General features: G+C 38.2%; 1 protein-coding gene across 1 annotated transcript in view; it reads right to left on the reverse strand.

Annotated features, from left to right (window-relative positions):
• Positions 1-5,034, reverse strand: part of OTOL1 (otolin 1) — an 84,926-nt gene extending 79,892 nt beyond the window's left edge. The window contains exon 1 of the mRNA XM_069727399.1: positions 4,967-5,034. The gene's annotated coding sequence lies outside the window, so the exon portion shown is untranslated. The remainder of the gene's footprint in view (positions 1-4,966) is intronic.
• Between the last annotated feature and the right edge of the window lie 966 nt (positions 5,035-6,000).

Genomic DNA, 6,000 nt, shown 5'->3' on the forward strand with positions numbered 1-6,000 from the left:
GGCCCTAGGTGTAGTATACAGGAGGTGAGGGTAGAGCTGGTCATGCAGCAGTATTGTGGAACAAGGTTACTGCAAGTTATAGGCTTGTCAAAAGAGGTACGTCTTCAGGTTCAGGTGGATTAGCCAGGCAGCAGAGTTTAGGATAAATTGGAGGGGTGTGAGAGTGTTGGAAGGTAGGCAACAGAGCAGGAGGTTGCTAGTTGAGTAGTCGAGGTGGGAGATGATGAGGGCATGTACTAGTGTTTTTGCAGATTCTTGATTTAAGTTGGAGTTGGCAGGAAATAGAAAGGGCTAGGATATGTGGTTTGAAGGAGAGATTAGAGTCAAGGGTTACCCCGAGGCACAAGCTTATGGGACTAGGGAGAGTGAGAAGCCATTGACTTTGATGGATAAGTCTGTTGGGGGGTTGAGCGAGATGGGAGAAAAATGATTAATTCTGTTTATCCTTGTTAAGTTTTAGAAATTTTGATGAAATAGCTGACAGAAATTGTGGGATTTGGTTAGAAAAGAGGTGATATCAGGTCCAAAGAAGTAGATCTGTTTTGTTATCAGCATAGAGATGATACTGAAAACCGTGGGACTCTATGAGCTATGATAGGCCGAAGGTGTAGATTAAGAAGAGCAGGATCCTAAAACTGAACCTTGGGTAACAACGATAGATAGGGGGCGAGATGAAAAGGTGGTGTATGAGTTGAAGACATTAAATGTCCAGTCTGTTAGGTGTGAAGAAATCTAAGATAGGGCTAGGTATGTGATGCCAAGACATGGGAGAATCTGCAGTAAGAGAGAATGGACCACTGTGTCAAAGGCACAAGACAGATCCAGGAGGAAGACAAGGTATTGTCGCTTGGATTGGTTATTAGGTCATTGGCGGCTTTAGTCAGTGCAGTTTCAGTTGAATGATGCAGTCGGAAGCCAGAATGAAAGCGGTCAAAGAGGGAGCACGAGGAGATGTGAGAGGACAGTTCCACATAGAGATGGTGTTACAGTAGTTTTGAGGCAAAAGGGAGAAGTGATATGGGGCAATAGCTAGACACAGAGGATGGGTCAAGGGAGGTCTTTTTGAAGATGGGTGTGATCGAAGCATGTTTAAGCATGAGGGTAAGACACCAGTTGTTAGTGATAGGTTGAAGAGATGGGTTAGGGTTGGTATGGCCAAGAAAAGGCCTGCCCACAAGCCCGCCTCAAGGCACAAACATGTTCCTCATCATGTTTGTGCTTCGGAGCAGGTCTTTCCTTGGTTTCTCTGGATTAGAGCAGTAAGATAAGACTCTGCTTACAGTCCCTCCCCAGATTACAGGCATATCATTAACTGAAAACTTCTAACACTGATTACACAAGAACCATAAGACGGATTTCTTCACCAGAGGTATCATTTTAATCAGTTTAACACTTCCAACCTGACAATGCCATGCCTGTAGTTTACTTGGCAAACTCCTGCTGACAGGTTCGCTTTAATGTTCACTACTTTTGCATTTTTTACCATTCCTGGTTTTGGTTTACAAATGCTGATGTAAAATACTGAACAAATACGCAACATGTGAACGTGCCCTTAGAGCTGTCAAAATATGGAATGCTATGCACAAGCCCTAAAGGTTTCTAAAATGTCTTTCTTTCACATGGGTTTTCAATCTACCCAGTGGTGTCATCTTAATACTGTTTGCAATTTTTCTTCTTGCCTGCGCGGGTTTCCTATGGGTGCGCATGTTTTCATCTGAACTTTGATCCAAGAAGTATCGTTTCTCCTTGCGGAGAGTAACATGATAAGCATGTCGAGGTGAGGAGACTTAAAGCCGCAATGCTCCTCTGAGAAATATGCAAATGGTCTCTTCAGAGAGGAAGAGGACTATAACTCTAGTGCCACCTATTGGAAGTAGCAATCCTAACAGTCAATGTCGACCCTTTAATGAGCCTTGACACATGACTTAGGAATAGCCAAACCAGAATCTCAATTTGCAGACACTGTGTTTCAGGGTACTGCCTCTCGTCAGTGCAAAGTGGAGATCTGGTTTGGCTGATTGAGAGGCGTCTGACCGGGATCCAAGAAGTATATTATCCTAAGTCATGTGACAAGGCTCGTTAAAGGGTCGACATTGACTGTTAGGATTGCTACTTCCAATAGGTGGCACTAGAGTTCTAGTCCTCTTCCTCTCTGAAGAGACAATTTGCATCTGAACTTTGAAAACATACGGTTAGATCAATTGGTGTATTATGGATTTTTGATGTTTTTTAGATAAGGAAAACAATTTTGTGAACCTAATTAGGGATTGTAACTCAATGGAATGCTTGTGATTTGAGTACCATGCTACAGGCCATGTTGGCAGCACAATTATACTAGCTAGCAATTATAATGAACTAAATGCTATACTGTAAGTCTTACTGCACGTCTGAAAGCAAATACATCTTTTACATCAAGAAAACTATGACATTCCTACACACCAGGAGTATTTTTTTTCTTCTTTCAGTACATATATATCAGCTTTGTTACAGTTATATTTTTTTTCAAATATTTGGCAATTACTAGTCATAGTAAAAGAAAGGGCACTAAAACAAAAGCTAATATAATGTAAAACAATTGGCTTCATAGCCTTTCAGCAGTTTATAAGCAGCAGCCTTTTACTGATTTCTATAAATGTCCATGAATAGAGGATAAAGGTTGATATTTCTTCTAAAAATAATTATTTCATAATTGCATAAAAAAAACTTAAAATTAATAGTATCATAGCCTATTATTAATCATGAATATTATTTTTACAGTCTATTTTGGGGCTTGTATATTGCCCATATATTTTTGATTTGTTTAGTGCTGAGCTGAAGAGAAAACACTAGCTCATCTCACAGCATGGATTGCACTCTGGTGGGTGAAATCAAAGATAATCCAGAGCCAAGGTTAAAACTTTCTAGCTTTATTTTCATATACAATAATACCTCAGTAATGAAACAGTGTGAAGCCCGCTACACTCCTGTCCGATGACACGTCTTTAGCTCTTAAGCTAGAGATGACTTATGATAGTACAATAAAACAATGTTCCTATGTTCATTGTATACTACTTCTATTGTACACCTTCACCCATTGTAGCCTACATACCCCTTCCCCAGCCAAGTTATAACATGTTATCTTAGGTGACGGAAATGTTGTCTTTAACCTTCGTCCGGCTGAGTAGGTACAATTGTAACTATTCCGTTTTAAAATTGCAATAATTTTTTTTTTCGAAAAGCCGTAGAGGGCTGAAATTTCGTGACATCTCTGCAGTTTTGGTCCAGAATATATTGGCCAAATTTCAATAAAATATATATGAAGGTACAATTGTACCTCTGCAGCCTGTTAACATTGTAAAATTATGCAGCCTGACGAAGGTTAAGTACTTTTACTACAAATATTACAATGATTAGAACTGCACAACTTTATTTTCCAATAGACATCCATTGGGTATGACAGACTCTTGAACTTCAGTCCTTTTGAAGATACACAATGTTCCTTCATTTACATGAACAAATAAGCATGGTGTTCCAGATCAATATTACAGCAGTGAACACGCTGTGATAAGCCTCTGCCAGTCCGTTCTCCAGAGATCAGGGTGACTCAGAAGTCAGCAGGATCTGAGAACAGTTCAGTAGAGTATCATTCTCCAAAAGTTAAAGACCCAGATGGATCACAAAATGAAACCTGTCCCATTGACTTTTTGCTTTTAGAAGTTACCGTACATCTTTTTTTTTTCTTCAAACTCCCTGAAAGGCTTGAGAACAATTCCTGTCATTGTAAATGATGTGCTTCTCAGGTAATTACCAAGGTTATGGACTCTGAGACTTAATAGGACAAAGTATCAGTTTAAAAGAAGCTGCTCACAGCCGGTCCATTACCAAAACGCTAGGCACATACCAGCTGAAAATTAAAAAGAGGCTATTGTTTGGAAGCGCCGACGTACTGCAATAGTACAAGCACGGCTTTATTAACACATCCGACTTTATATTACACAGCTCACTTCAGTATTAAAATAATAATAATGTCCTCAAAAATCTGCAGTCAAAAACTTTGAACCTTTTTTTTTTATCTGAACCTACAGTAAAAACGCATTTCAATCATCACAATAACAAAATATTTCTAATAATCTTGTTAAATACTGTATTTCCTTTGTTAATTTTGCATGTGACTTCTAGGTAATAAAAATTTCTAGACCTGAGCTAAAATAATAGACAAGTGTTAATGTCTGTGGACGCCGGGTCTACCATGTATGGTCCTGTGGGACTCCAAGTCACTAAGACGCTAATAGAATGCGGGATGTGAAAAATTAGCATAATGACTCTCACAGCGTATTAGATATTTAGGAGCTATTGATACAGTATCAGTCTTCAGGTTGGACAAAATCCTTACAATCCCCTTACTTTTTTTTACCTACTAAGTACGATATAACACAACGATTCTAGTAACTTCTTATAAAGGCCCCACTTATGTAATAACTTTTTATCTTGGCGCAATTTACACTTATTTTTTCATATCAAAGGTTAAGCGTTCACCATTCACGTTTGATAAATAATTATTTCTAATGTAGAAAGTCGGAAGTGAAGATCTTTGTGGTGACGTAGCTAATCGATGTCCTAGTGAAGAGATACTCATAAATGGAAGGATTCTATAGTAGCTCAGACACATGCTATGATGGTACATGTGTACGTACTACGAGTGCTTCTATTGAGATCAGTCACAAGGATGAGTGTCCGTCGGAGAACCTGTGATGTATTCACATCTCCCAGTCCTGCAGTCAAGGTCTGAGTGTTCTTATTGAATACTGTGCTCAGACTTGCTGGTCACGGATTACATTGTGTGAAATGAAGACGTTTTAGATGCAGCAAGAGCAGCGTCTATTACAATGCTATATTATTGCTAACAAATTGTAAATCAGTCAACAGCATACAAACTAGAAAACTAGATAGAAAATAAGGCTTTAGCAGCAGCATCAGTATGTCTTACCTTATGTCTTTGCTTTTTACCATGAATACAGTTTTTGAAAGGAACATTGGAATATCCATCATGGAATTTACCAAGAAGTAATTGTATTTGATTGCTTCCGTCATACTTATTTGAACCAATGGATTACAGAGTGGACGACAACATCCAATGATTGGGCAAGTCTTTTAAAGGTAATACAAATTAAGATGAAATCTGAGGCTATGCTAATGCACTCCTCCCTGCTCTTCTATTCACTACTCTGCCTTCTCCTAGTCCTACAGATGACCTGCTTCACAAAAAATAGATATCGCTTACTATGCGTTCTACAATAGGAGTCACTATAGGCATGCCATTATGTCAATGGGGATTGTAGAACCCTTGTACTAGATACGATCGTTAATTAAAAAAGTGAGTGCAGAGAAAGACTGAAAATATTCATAAAACTATAATAAGAGTTGGGCCAAGAAAGGCCAACATTAATCTATATAGTGTCATAGTTTTCACGTAGAAAAAGGCAAAACCTCTTGAAGCAGCTGTCTCAAACTAGAGAAAAGATTTTCATTCTTACTCCAAAGTCTCACCCACCTATAAGAATATTATGTAATACAATGGTGATAAGTGATTATAATTAATTATCCAAATACTTGTTTACAAAACATTCTTTATCTAGACTACATGTATATGAAATTAAATTAACAGTGTGCAAGAGTTCATACACAAAACAAGTTAGAATATGGAGGTAGAATAAAAAAGTGTTCCCAGAGAAATTAAATTATCAATACATAAATGGAATTGTGGAGAATGGCAGCACCCAGCTCAACTGGGGTAAAAATGTACCTTGATTATCATAATTTAATAAAATAATAACAGTTTTCAATATGTTAAAGGGGCATTTTTATGTTACTAAATTGTTTTTTTGGTTAGACAGCAGGAAAATAAGCAAGTTTGTAACTGACTTGCCTTTTCTGCTTTCATTTTCCTGCAATGGGAGCTTTTGTCTTACATAGTGTACAGCTTGTTGCCAAGGAGTTCAACCACCTGTGCATGGCCAAGTG

Source organism: Ranitomeya imitator, chromosome 5, assembly GCF_032444005.1.
Source record: "Ranitomeya imitator isolate aRanImi1 chromosome 5, aRanImi1.pri, whole genome shotgun sequence".
Taxonomy (NCBI): domain Eukaryota; kingdom Metazoa; phylum Chordata; class Amphibia; order Anura; family Dendrobatidae; genus Ranitomeya; species Ranitomeya imitator.